The sequence below is a fragment of the Fundulus heteroclitus genome, chromosome 14, assembly GCF_011125445.2.
Source record: "Fundulus heteroclitus isolate FHET01 chromosome 14, MU-UCD_Fhet_4.1, whole genome shotgun sequence".
NCBI lineage: Eukaryota > Metazoa > Chordata > Actinopteri > Cyprinodontiformes > Fundulidae > Fundulus > Fundulus heteroclitus.
The window spans coordinates 7,821,511-7,835,792 of NC_046374.1; the positions used below are offsets into that span (position 1 = coordinate 7,821,511).

General features: G+C 43.9%; 1 protein-coding gene across 2 annotated transcripts in view; it reads left to right on the forward strand.

Moving 5' to 3' along the window:
* Window positions 1–2,509: 2,509 nt before the first annotated feature.
* LOC105925570 (RAS guanyl-releasing protein 2) overlaps window positions 2,510–14,282 on the forward strand; it is an 81,299-nt gene continuing 69,526 nt past the window's right edge. Inside the window, exon 1 of one of the 2 annotated variants that reach the window (XM_012861495.3) lies at window positions 2,510–2,964. The gene's annotated coding sequence lies outside the window, so the exon portion shown is untranslated. Of the gene's footprint in view, window positions 2,965–4,038; window positions 4,253–14,282 lie in introns of those variants that run through there. The other variant, XM_021315882.2, reaches the window with a different exon arrangement.

Here is a 14,282-nt window from a genome sequence, read left to right on the forward strand (position 1 = left end):
TCTAGTTGGATTGCAAATGATAAAAAAAAAGGTTTACGAGATGTTGCTTAATTTCTCTGTTATTTTGTAGTTGTTTTTTAATCTTGACCCAAGTGTTACTGAGCTTTTAGGTTGCATTATTGTTGCATATGACATCATTGCTCATCTTATTTCTTATGAAGTTTTCCAATTATCCTCTTCGGTCACAGTCAAATTTTCTTTCTTTTTTTTTTTTTTTCTTTTTTTTTTTTTTACAATTTTAGGATAAGAAGATATGAATATTTGAATTTCCATACAGTGTTCTAAATATAATGTTTCTCTAAATATCAGAATAAGAATGCAGCCTCTAAAAGGACACACTGTCCTGTATCTCGTGCAGGTCCCAAGCCCCGATAAATCAAGAAGGGTATCTTGCATAAATCTCTTTAAATTTACCATGCACATCAATAACCTAACCCAGTTGACTCCCACATTAACAATGACTGCCACTGGTGCTGGTGACCAGCATGGTACTGATGGAAATTGGGCTACTGTCGGCCAGCAAAGATGAAGAGGAACAGAAAGAGGAAGACATGTCCATGGGCAGAGAGAGAAGAGGCAAGAGTCTAGGACTGAGAGTAAGGACTTTGATAATTTGGACTATGACAGGAAAAGGTGGACCTGATGCAGAGCAGGAAGGTGGACATAATGTGCGTTCAGGAGACCGGCTGGAAAGGCAGCGAGGAACTAAGGACCAGGGTTCAAATTGTTCTACAAGGATAGGAGGAGAAATGGTGTAGAAGTTATCATGAAGGAGGAGTTTGTCAGGAATGTTCTGGAGGTGAAAAAAAGTGCCGGATTGGGTCATGAGTCTGAGGCAAGAAATTGAAGGTGTGACGTTCATTGGTATTAGTGGTTATCTCCTCGTCATTCCAGAAGAGACCGGAGACCTATAAAGTCAAAGATAGGAGCACACAGGTGGATTACATCTTGTTTAGACGATGTAACCTGGAGGATCTCTGCGACCGCAAAGTACTTGTTGATGAGACGGTAGCCAGACATCACGGGATGGTGTTGTGTAGAATGTCTCCGATGAAGAGCACAAAACTTTCAATTCAATTCAATTCAATTTTATTTATATAGCGCCAAATCATGAAACATGTCATCTCAAGGCACTTTACAAAGTCAAGTTCAATCATATTATACAGATTGGGTCAGATTATACAGATTGCTCAAAAAAAAAACCTTAGCTAAGGAAACCCAGTAGATTGCATCAAGTCCTGACAAGCAGCATTCCCTCCTGGAGAAGCGTAGAGCTACAGGGAGAGTCGTCTGCATTGTCCATGGCTTTGCAGCAATCCCTCATACTGAGCAAGCATGAAGCGACAGTGGAGAGGAAAACTCCCCTTTCACAGGAAGGAAAAACCTCCAGCAGAACCGGGCTCAGTATGAACGGTCATCTGCCTCGACCGACTGGAGGTTAGAGAAGACAGAGCAGAGACACAACAAACAAAGCAGTACAACAAGCCGTTTGATGCCCAGGTTAACACTGACTGCCACTGGTGCTGTCAAACTTGAAAACTTAAAAACAAAGAGGCCACCTGAAGTTGGAATTCCGACAGGGAAAAGACTGGTTTTCCTCCTGTGGAGCTGCCCTGAATTTTTTACCGAATACTGAGCACACAGAATGTTGTGAAAGCTCCCTGTGACATTAATTCATCAGCATGCCTGACAGCTTGTACCTCTCTGATGCAGATGCACACAGTGCTGTCAAAAATTCCCTTGGGTGATTAACGCATAACATGGAAAGGAATGTATTATTATCGGCTTGTAGCGCAACAAGAAAACTGGGATGCTTTGGACATGTCCAGAGGAGGGATAGTGAGGACGTCGGTGGAACGATGAGGAGGCTGGATGTGCCAGAGGAAGACCAGAGAGGAGATCTATGGCTGAAGTGTAAGAGGACACGAAGGTACAAAGATGCAGAAGATGGAGTTATTTGGAGACAGATGACTCGCCGTGGCGACCCCTGAGAGGGAATAGTGCAACAAGTAGTGAGTGCTGCAATGAAAAGCCGACTCCAGTGCGTTATGCTAAAACTGCAGCGTGGATGTGACGTCATTCATTGCTCTGAATTTCGACATCACTCGAACCACAAATATGGTGCCGAGAATAAAAAAAAAAGAAGAAGCTAATTTCTCCTCTTGTTCAGTGAATGCAGCACGTCACGTGAATAAAGAGGCAGACCGTGTAGCAACAGGTTGCTGGATTTATCCGTGTCCTCACAACAGTAGCAATAAAACAAAGAAAATAAAGTCCCGTCTAGAGCAGAACTCTTTTTTTTCAGGACAGCCGACAGTTAAGCTGCGTGTTTTCTTTCGGAAAATTAAATAAAAGGAAAAAAAAAAAAAAAACACGGTATTTTCTGCGTTAAGTGCACCTAAAGCAGCTGTACCGTCCGCGACTGCCTGGAGGAACCGCAGCGGCGCTCTGATGCTCTGCGGCCCGAGCGAGCGCGCCGTGCCGCCGCGGTGCCGCCAGGAGGCGGGACTGTGGCTCCGCACTGCGATCTGTCGCCCCGCGCAGCTGGAAGGCGCTCCAGCTGCGCGCCCATGGCCGGGCGGCTCAGCTGCACGCCAACACACACCCACAGAGAGTCGCCTCCGAGCGCGTCAGCGTCACGGCACTTTGTATAGCCTTAAAACACACACACTCACACACACGCACGCATCTTGGTGGGGGGAGACAATTGTTAGAAAGAACCAGCCGCATGGCCCGACCGGGGTACAACAAGTAGGCTACCAAACTCTGAGGAGCGACTCGAGCGGAAATCGTCTTGTGCGCGAGTTCTTGTGCATTCCGGTGTGTTGCCGCCGCCTCCGAACGCAGAGTCCCTGCGCGGAGCTCCCGCTTGGCCGAGCCGCGCTGCTCATCCCACAGCTCAGCCCACCACTGATCCCACCGCAGCCTCTCCTCTTCGGGCATGGGACCCTGCCAACTCTGAAGGTAACTGTTTCATAACTTGCATATTGGTGCGCCACTCACGCTGCTGGTTATATATTTCATACATTAACGGATTCATTTCTAGTACTGTTGATTTTTTTAATATATGGATCTAACTCTATTAAATGTGATTCGTCTACTTGAGGATCTTCTTAAACCCCTCCCTGTCGATCAAGTCGCGTGTTTAGATGTACAATTTAGGATAACCGTGGTTGGGTTTGTCTGATTGCATCCCTGCAAGTCATCCCCGGGTAGCTATTTTATGTAGATTTATTAAAGATAGCTTGGCATGTGTTGAGGCGGGGAAAAGGTGCTTACAGCTGATGTGGTCACCTGACAGATCTGTCTACTTGTTGCACAGTCAGTGATGGTGGAGGATGCAACAGCTCCCTATCAGCAAAAAAAAAGGTCCTGATGGTTGGGTGCAGGAATGACTGCATGCACACATTAACTTTATGGCTTTGGAAAAAGGCTCCAAGCAGCCGTACTCTCAATGCTCAGGTGCTGTGGTTGCACTGATAAGACCTATAAACCTAGTTTATGATGATCAGAACCTGTAAGTGGCTTAATGGACTTGTGCATGGTTATTTTGGAAGTGGGGGTGGAGGGTTGGGGGGGGGGGGTGCATCTCACAGTGAAGTAGTGGAATGGAGAAAGGTCTGTTCCTAAAATTAGACAGAAGGAGGGGAGGGTTCTCCATACTGGCACAAACAGTGATGCTTCACTGAGGTTGGATCCACAATCTTGTTTTTTTGTTTTGTTTTTTTTACTTAAACTCTTTCTTTAAGAGCTTGCATCAGTTCAAATGCGGCCCTGGCAGCTTTGTTAATTGCAATAAATTCCTCAGCATTGATGGGAATTTAACTCGACTGCAGACCAACACTTTACTGTGTTTGAGCTTCGGGTGCTGAGTTCTAAAAATACAAGTGTTAAAACTTACCTTGCTCACCTTACCTTCCTTCCTTCCTTCCTTCACCCCCCCCCCACCCCTGGCACACAATTTGCCTATGGTTACATAATCACAATAAAGACTCCTGATTCTTGGTTCCTGTTCTCTTACCCGGGCTGCAGATGCGCTCTGATTTAAGGTTGATTTTCTCCAACCGCCCTCGGAGCAGCGGGGATTAGGAGGCATGTTTGAATGCCAACTTCACCCCAGTGTTATCCTGCAGTGTTCAGCTGTTAGATTGCAGGGATTTGACTTGTAACTGGAAGCCTCTGTGGACAGATTTTACATGTCAGTGCGTAGTAAAGAGAAAAAACACCCATCATTCCCAGGCTCTAAAATTAGGTAAGTACAGCCTCAGTAGAACAACATGTGTTTTATGCTCTCACTGTTCATTTAACGGATTGTACAACATGCGAATAGCAGAGTGTGGAAAACCAAAAAGCTAACTCATGATCAAATGTTGCGCATCTCCATTAGTAGCTGGAACTTAAATAAGACCTTTTCTGTATGAACTGTCACATTCCTGTGGCGGAAAAAAAAATCCCTCTTCATTTCGTATTTGCTTTAAGAGAAATGCACAGGGAGCACTGTGGCGTGGCCCACCAGTTGTTGCCTTTTACACAAACTGAATGCATCGGGCTGACGTTTGCCAAGACAGAACAGATTACCGGACTTCAGCCGGGGACGGTTTTATCTGAAGCCTCAGTGCTTCTGAACAGAACAGGTTCTGAAAGGATTGCTCCGCCTGTCAGCCTAGCATGGGCAGTTTAATAGAAATGAATAGGGCCGTATTTTTTTTTTTGTCGCCCCTCATGCGCAGTGTGTTTTGGTTGGCCCGTGTGTGTGTGTGTGTGTGTGTAGCTTCACTCTAAGCAGCATCCGCATTCTCTCCACTGGCTTCACACATTGTTGCAGGTTGGTGCTACTTCTGTTAGTTCATGGCATGACCAAAGGCGGCTAAAAGACAGGCTCGTGTTCGTAGGCATGTTAAACATCATTGCTGATCTCTTTCCACCCTGGCATTTTGTAAACTCCATAGCAGCAAGCTGGTGAACATCCTGAGTCTGTCGTACCTTGCCAAAGTATTAACACCCTTTACCATTGTTTATGCAAGGGATCGGTGATGTGAGCTTGAAAGTTTGTCATAGTATTTTCTGGTATTTTTTTTTTCATTAATAATAAAAGTGATAGTAAAAGTATTTAAAAATCCATCAGAGTCTTTTTTTCAAGGTCAAAGCCACCCTAAAGTCACAAATACAGTTCTTTAAAGGGGACATATGATGCTTTTTCATGTCTTCCTTTTCACATTGAAATCATTCAGTTGTGGTCTGTTTAAAGTGGAACTGCAACAATTTGGTCTGAAATCCTCATTATTGTTGCCCCACAGCCCCTCGTGTCCCCCTCATCTGAGGTGCATCTGAGAGCAACTCGTTTTGGTGCTGTCTCTTTAAATGCAATGGGGGCACTTCCCATCTCGGCCCTTTCCAGCTTGCAGAGTGTCCCATCTAACCCCCTTCAGTCATTTTTGTAGTATGCTGGGGGACGGTGTAATGAATTGTGTGGGCTAATACCCCCGGCAACCAAACATTTTAACTTATCAATACAAAAAAGAAGTTGAGTAGGTCCTCTGGGTGGCTTCTTCTTTGTTGAAATGTTTCATCTCGTCTCCAAGTGACTTCTTCAGTCTGAGGAATTTAAGGTAAACTCATCTTCATAAGCAGACCCTTTGCAAAGTTGATCATCAAGGTTAAGTTTGTCAATCAAAACTGGTTGCTCATATGCAAAAGAGGACCATCAGGCTTTCAAGTGATCGTCAGGTGATTTGACTGTCACAGTTAGACTTTTTGTTGAGCCACTATGCAAATGCTCTGCTTATAAGGCTGAGTTGACCTTCCGCTCTTCAGACTGAAGAGTCTCTTGGAGAAGAGGCGTAACGGTTCAACAAAGAAGAACCCGTCCAGAGGACCTGCTCAATTTCTCTTTTGTATTTTATCTACTTGGTTTATTAAGATGCATCAGGATATTTTCCCTTATCCACTTGTAGCTTCAGCAAAATTGCGACAAAAAAATATATAAATTCAAAATGGCGGATTTGCAAAATTGGTAAGCTGGAAGTCCATTACCTTGTTTAACCGTTCTGCAGCAAATACTGTGATGTAAGAGCTCAAAAAACATAATAGAGAATGGAGAAAAGTAAAAAAAATATATATATATCACCCAAAATGTATAAAAAGATATCTACGCTGCAGCTGGACTGACTGAATTGATATTTTTTACATTCCTAGAAACTGTAAGTACACAACAAAATATGTTTAGGACTTAAAAAATTGGAGTTTGCGTGATTTGTTCCCGTTTAAAAAGGAAACAAAGAAAAAAAACAACAACAACTTAGAACTACTTAGAGATTTTTAAATTGGCTATAAACTATGTTATGATTATTGGATTATCTGATTATGCACCCTAATCTTAACTACTGATGATTAAATGTTTTTGTTTAAAAAATGCCCGGATAGCCTTATAGACCTATAGGGCCAGGGTCACAACGTCGCTATGACTACAGCTGTACTTATGCAGTCCATCTCTTCCCTCTGTGAGGCAGAAAAGTCACTTTGTTATTTCCAGCCCTGCCGCTCCGGCTGCTGATTAGCTGTGCCTATTTTGAATTTCGGAACAGACTCGCTTTTGTGCACTTGTTCATCCAGGTCAGCGACTGATTCAGAGGATGCAAATGAAGCCGCCGCCGCCGCCGCTGTGCGCGCCGTCATGTGTGCACTGGCCGCTCAGACAAACAGGTCAGCGGAGCAACCCGTTTTCTCACATGCCGGCTCGTCTGATCGGCTGTCACCTCAAAGTCACCCGTGGCCTTTTGTGATCCTACGTATCTGAAGTGGTCCTTGACTTGAAAGACGCGGGCGCTTCAAAAAGGCGGGATTGCAGGGATTCAAAGGGCCTGCAGAACGCTGGCGGAATCGACTCGTTGCGATCAACAACGCAAACCTCTGCATCTCCATTCCTGCTGTCTCGCCTCTGCTGCCGCAGTGCAATTACTCGTGCCGTCTGGAGCAGCCACCCTCGATATTTAGCATGGCTTCCAGCCTCCTCCTCCTCCTCCTCCTCCTTCCTCATCAACCTGCCGCAGTGTTGCACTTATCAGGAAAGCCAGCCGTAATTGGTTCCAATGGCGATGCATGCCTCGGTATAGCGAGGGACCGCTAGAAACAGATTTTGGGATGAGCAAGTGAAGAGGAAAGAGCAAAGCGGAGGACCCCAGCAGGAGGAGGAAACAGAAATCGATCCGCACAGGAGTAAAATAATCCCAGAGAGCAGACAAAGAGCAGACACGTGGGCTGGATGTCGGTCGTCGGTGGGATGAACGGTCCAGTGCACAACGTGGCTGTTAGCTGCAGTCGTCTGTTTGGGTTTTAATTGCTAATCCGATCGTTCCCCCAAACACACACACACACACACACACACACACACACACACAAACCTGGAACTTTGCCCTTCATTTCCAGCAATCAATGCACCTGAATTTGAACCTCTCCACGAGCTGTTTGTTCGGAGTGGACCTGAACTGATTCGGGAAGCAAAAATAAGAATTTACAGGCGCACGGCGTAGGCAGAGCTGCAGTCAGATTTAGTACGGCTCCCACTTTGTTGGCAGAACAATGGTGATGCTTAAAAGCAAACAAGCAAAGGGCAATTATCGGATGTCTTCCTAAATAAACCGAATCACAGTCTAACCGAAGCAACTTACTGTTTGGGCCTCATTTTTTTCTGTGGCGTCAACCATGGAATGGGAGTGTATGCCAGAGACCGTGCCTTATATTTACGTCACTTTTCCGCCTTTCCAAAACTTCAAAATAGTCAAGGAAGCTGGGCAGAGATGGTGGGAGGATGGCAGCAGATATATACTGGACAATCCAGTGAAAAAACCCATTAGACGCTGCAAAGGACTTAGGTTTGTGGTGGAGGTTCACGTTCCAGCACCCTAAAGATACAGCCAGAGCCCAGGAATGCTTTAGATCAAGGGTCACCAACATGGAACCAGGAAGCCCTCAAGATAAGATAAGATAAGATAAGATAAGATAAGATAAGATAAGATAGGCTTTATTGATCTCACAATGGAGAAATTCACTTGCCACATCGGTTCATACAAGAAGGTGCAGAGTAGGGAAGGTGCATTCAGTTATATACAGTGAATCCTTGTATATACAATGGATCAAAAAGGATACAAAAAAATACAAAAGAAATAGTGATGGGCATATGCTGTCTTATTTACATACATAGTGATCTATATGTATATAAACATATATACATACTTATATACATACTATATATATATATATATATATATATATATATATATATATATATATATATATATATATATATATATATATATACACACCTATAGGCCTATATACATACGTACCTACACGTATATATGTGCATATACATTCGTGTATACATTTGTACATACATACATACATACATGTGTACTGACATATGTTCAGGTGGTGATAGCAGCAGAAGTCACTACATCAGGATTATTGCACGGGTTGTGGCCCTGTGTATTAATTAGATTATTGCACAAATTATTATTATTATTATTATTGCTCAAGCCTGTTCTAAAACTCGCACAACCCTCCAATGAGCTGTATCTAAAATGTTATTTTAGTCTGTGGCCCTGCTTTTGTAATCACACTTGCATTTATATAGATTTCAAAATGACAATATCTAAAAAAAAAGAGCACTGCAAATATGTCTATTGGTGAGCGCTAACTCTTTAAAGTTCAAAGGTCAGTACTGGTAGCGCTTCGTGTGACACAGTACCCATGAAGTAGCTCTCAGTTTCAAAAAGGTTGGTGACCCGTGCTTTAGATCAACGCATATTCCTATTCATTCAGACTGACCCAGCATAAGTGTGTCATGTAAAATACCAATAGACATTTGTATTTGTATTTACTTCCAGTAACCCTGGTCTCCCCCCCTGTCTGGGGCAGACTCAGTGTGAGGGGGAGATGGCGGGGATGGGTGAGTTTCAGGCTTGAAGAGCTCTAAATCAAACTGATGCCTAAATGAAATCAATCAGAGTAAAACACAATTAACTAAGTCAAGCAAGTAATTACTAAAAGCAGTGAATTACTGTGATGGTGGTTATTAGATGGTGATTAGATAAGGCTTCGGCTGACTGGCATTAATCTGTGCTGCAGGTGTTTGGCATTTACTCTCACAAAGGGAACCAAAAGCGCGGGCTTCCCGCCAGCAATCACAACAAAATTCTCTGTTTCTCTCCAAAACTCAGTGTGATAGCACAGCCTTGCCTGCAATCTATCCCACATTTGATTCAAATCTGCCACATCAGTAGTGTATCACGTGTTTAGGAAAAACAGTTTTTTTTTTTGGTCCCACTCAGGGCTGTGAGCCGTTTTCAGGGAGGCATACATAAACAGGAAGCAGCCACGGTTGTTCTGAAGAGCCCGGGCCGGGCCAGTGTGAAACTTCCAGGGTTCACGTGTGAAACGAGTTCAGAATGACTGTGCAGAGAACCTATGTGCAGCTCGGTGAACCCAGTTTCGGCGAGAAGCAGGAAATGAAACCGTTGAAACCTTGCTTTCACCAACTTAGCCTCAAAATGCAATCGCTTCTGTGATTGGCTAGCAACCTACTGGGATTTCTAAGAAAAGACGTTTAAGGACCCAACTCAGACTCTGGCTGGATGCTTTGCACAGATCTACACTGTGGTGCAAAAAATATTACCACCCTCACAGATTTCTTCTTGTTTTACTTTTTTCCCCCCCACTGGTAAACCTTTTAGCTCATCAAACATCTTTTAGGCTCAGATGAAAATGACCTGACTAAATACTAAATGATGAGTTAAGGAGAAAAAGTTATCCAAAACACCCTGGACTTATGTGAAACTATTCATTTCCATTGGTTCATTATTACTAGCCAACCCATGGGTGGACTACTGCCAGGCCTGAATAATCAATGCATCACTTAAATATTGCTTAAGTATCTAAAAAAAAAACAGCACTTAATTCCCTCATCTAAAGACATCCAAAAACACAGTAGAAGCACAATCATTGATATAGGTCACCAGGAGCGGTTATAAAGCCATTGTTAAGGCTTTGGGACGTCACTGAACCAAAGTTAAAGCCTTTATCTACAATTACAGAAAACACTGTGCAGTGGTTAAGCTGCCTTGGTGTGGCTGGAATAGCATAATTACTCCAAGAGTGTATCACAAACTCATCCAGGAGGTCAGAAAAGAAGCCAGAGCAGCGTCAACAGCACTTATTGGCCTCGCATATCTCAGTTAAGGTTAGTGTGTATGATTCAACAATAACAAAAGAGAGTTTAAGGAAATTATTAGGGATGTCCCGAGACCAGTACGAGTACTTCAGTTTAGATATTGAGTACTTAATAAATTGGTACTTATAGATCACACATAGCTTAACAATATCATTGACAACAGAAAACAATTGATCATCAAGGGCGATAAATTTGGTTAGAGCTTCAGTTATTTTTTCTCTCGCTTTTCTTTTGGAGGGTCAGCAAACAACCTCTTGGTGGATAGCACCACTACCTGGTATAGAGAGGTGTGTAACCTTTGAGTACCAGTGTAGCCCAGCCCAGGAGGAAAATCAAGCACAAAATTGGTATCGGGTTGCTTTTACATCCCGATACCACGAGTTGAGTACTTGACACTGGTATCGGGCTTGTTGCCGATAATGGTGTCAGTATAGGGGCACCACTAAAAATGATTCTGTAGACTGAAAAGAAAAAAGTGGAACTTCTTGTAAGATTTGTGCTCCTCTTCATCTGGTGAAAAAACAAACACACTGTTTCATTAAAAAAAAAAAGAAAAGAGAAGATGAATCATACTTGGGGTCAAACATGGTGGTTGTGGGACGGTGTGGGGCTTTTTTGATGCTGCAGGACCTGGTCATGTTACTATAATCAATAGAACCACAAATTCTGCCTTCCAGCCTTCAGTTTGTGACCTTAAAGGGGGACACATCATGTTTTTTCATACCTTACTTTTCACATTTAAAATAATTCAGTTGTGGTCTACATAAGGTGGAACTGCAATGCTTTGGTCTAACTACCTCATTACTTTTGCCCCATACAGCCTGTTTTTTGCACCCTTTCTGAGTTCTGTCTGAGAATGACTTGTTTTAGTGCACTCTCTTCAAAGGTAAATGAGTCACTCCCCCCCTCCCCCCTCATGGTGCAGAGCATTCCACTCCACCTCATTCAGCTATTTTACTTAGTACGCTGGGAACGGTGTATGGAATTGCCCCTCCAGCTGGCGAGCAGTCTCACTTATCCACTTTTGACTTCAACATCCTCGAGCTTGGACTACAAAATCTCAGCGAATAAAAAAAAAAAGCTGTAAGCCCGTGACCCTGTTTACCGGCTCCGTAGCAAGCAATGTAATAGATAGTAGAGAAAACTAAATGTCTTGAGGAATAGACCCAGACAAAATATAAATATGGACACAGCACCTGGACAGACTCCGTTGACATTTTCTGCACTCCTAGAGACTTCCAGGTACACAACAAGATGTCTTTTATGGCTAAAGAAGTGGATTTTGCACGATAGATCCCCTATAAGGTCAAGATCACTTGGGCTACGCAGCAGGACAGCGACCGGATGCACACCAGCAAATCCATCTCAACTTGCTCAGAGTTTTTGTGTGGCCTAGTCAAAGACGGTCTTAAATCTAGCTGCAATGCTGTGGAATGACTTTAAAGAGGCCGTTGGTTAGAAACCCTCCAATGTGACTGAACTAAAACTGTTCTGCAAAAAAGAGCTGATAGACATTCCTCCACAATGACCTTAAATGAATGTTTGCAAGTTACCAAAAAAAATGCTTGATGCCAGGCCAGTCATTGCAGCCATGTTTAAGGGGGCAGTTACTTTCTTATATATGGTCAGGTAGGTTTGGATTCTTTAATAGAGAAAAATCATCATTCGAAAAACTGATTTGTGAGTCTTGTCAGGTCATCTTTGTCTTATAATAAAATGTGTACAACGATCTACCGGTTGCCATCTGTGAGAGGGCAGATCCTACTTCACCATAGCCTACCTCATCGACACTGTTTTTTGTGGTTTGCCAAAATGTCAGATGGATTCTCCTTTGAGCGTTGACTATTTATTTTTAAACCTTAAAACCGTCAGTACGAGACCAAAGCCTGTGTCACAACAGGATGTAAGACTCTTTTCTGAGTTGCTGCAGAGGCAAGACGGAGGCATGCTCTGAGATTGGAACAACTAGCCTGAGTGTTCACTGGAAAGCACGACGGTACAGAACATTGCCCAATATTCCTTGAGGCCTTATCTCGCAGTCAGAGAGTTCTGACACAAAGGCGGAACAATGTGTGAACTCAGTTTAACATCGTTTTTTTTCCCCCCCCTCCCCTTCTAAAGTGCAGCGAGGCACGTACGGCTTCCACATTTCATGGACCCACACACCCTTCCGGTGTTTGTCATGAAGCGAGCTCCCACATCTGTTTAACGGGCGGAGAGCCTGAGCAGGAAGCCCCTGGAAACAAAGCAGCGGTGGCAGCGTCACACAACGATACACCCTTTGGGTTCCCCGCCCGAACACGGGGGGATCCGCAGCCACGCCACCTGCTACCCCCCCAACCCAACCCCACCCGGGCCCAATGTAAAGCCAGAGAGCAGAGATGAGAAATAACCAACTGCGGCAGATGCGAAACATGCGGCGCGGCTTTCTGTGTTTTATCGCGGTCGTTGTTTTGGGGCGTGCAGCTGTCATGTCCCAGCAGGGTGTCATTACATTTGCATATTCTTCTCTTCCGTTTCAACCTGTTACTCCAATTTTATTGAAAATATGCTGAGCTGCTTGCGTTTGTTTGACAAACACATTGCAGCAGCTTTCCGTCCATTAAGCTGTTGCATTAAATCTCCCTCCCTCGTCCACCCGCAACATTCTCCCACGTTGGAATGAGCTGCAGCTCTCTCTGTTTTCCTCCTTCCTCCTCTTCTCCCCTTTCCCCTCCCTAAGGAAGAATGGCGGCCGCTAATCTTTGTTTGCAGCCGGCGATCCCCCACCACTGTGGCATTCTGCGTGTCCAGGGAAAAGGAAATATTTCCCTTCCTGCTCTCAGTACCTTGTCGTCTGTAAATAGAGCCTGCCTTCAGCTGCTCTGTGGCCTTTCCTGACGACTCTATCTGTCCCGTCTCAGCGCTTCTCCCTACAACTTCCTGAGACCAACTGGAGGGTGTTAGGCCACAGATAAGTCCAGTGTTTGTATATATTCTGATAAAAGTGGTGTTTGTATAGCTTTTTCACTCGGTTAGTAAAAGAGGATGAGATAACTGTCCCAACCCGGGATTACTTCATTTCCCCGCCTGTGAACTCAAGTTGCACAGGCCCAGTTGCATAGTTCTAGTTGCATAGTTCTAGTTGCATAGTTCTAGTTGCATAGTTCTAGTTGCATTGTTCTAGTTGCATAGTTCTAGTTGCATAGTTCACAGTCGTGGTTTATCTCCTTGTTGAAGTTCCTCAGTAGCAACGTTGTCATCAGGCTCAGATTTTCCTTCTGTATCTTACCATCATCGTGTGAAAGCAGGTGCTTTAATAGCTCTAGTTGTGAAACCTGTCGAAAGCTGTAGACTCACCAGAAAAGTGATTCAGAAAAAAAATATCCGTGACGCCAGCGAGCAAAAGTCTAAAGAGGAAGAACGACGATGTAGTAAATAGTTTAGACGCTTGTAAAACTGTCTGCTCAGCGCTGCTCGGTGTTCGTTTCATGTTTTGCGAGTGAACACGCAATAATGTTTTTGTTTAGCACACAGTATCTACCGAGTAGTCACAATTTTAACCACAGAAGCCTAAATAAGAACATTATCAAAACACTAGCTCCCATTAAGGCACAGCTAATTATGGCACCCTGGGCTTGTCCAGGATTCCTCCCATAATTCTGCAGCCAAGGACCTGAAAAAAGGGCAGGATCCTGAATCTACCGGGCCAATAGTAAAGTGAGATTGGTTAGTTTTACGGTTTGTAGAACAGGGCGATCGGCCCTGTCTCTTGGCAACCATGTCCTATACGTGATCAGATTAATATATATATATTATAGATATGCGGAATCCTGCAGGAAATCCTAATTTCATCACCAGTGTCCTCTTAACTAGTTTCAGTACCAAGCTAAAAGTCTGGTTAAGTTTCCCAAAAAGAGCAGAACACAAATGTCATCATTTATGGATGAAAGTAATAGTTTTTAGCTTGTGTTTTGCAAATGCCAACGCTATGACATCACAGCGCATTATTGCCCCTGCATATTTTATTGCTCCTGCTGGATTTGCATCCTGTTTCTGAATATTAATAAATCAC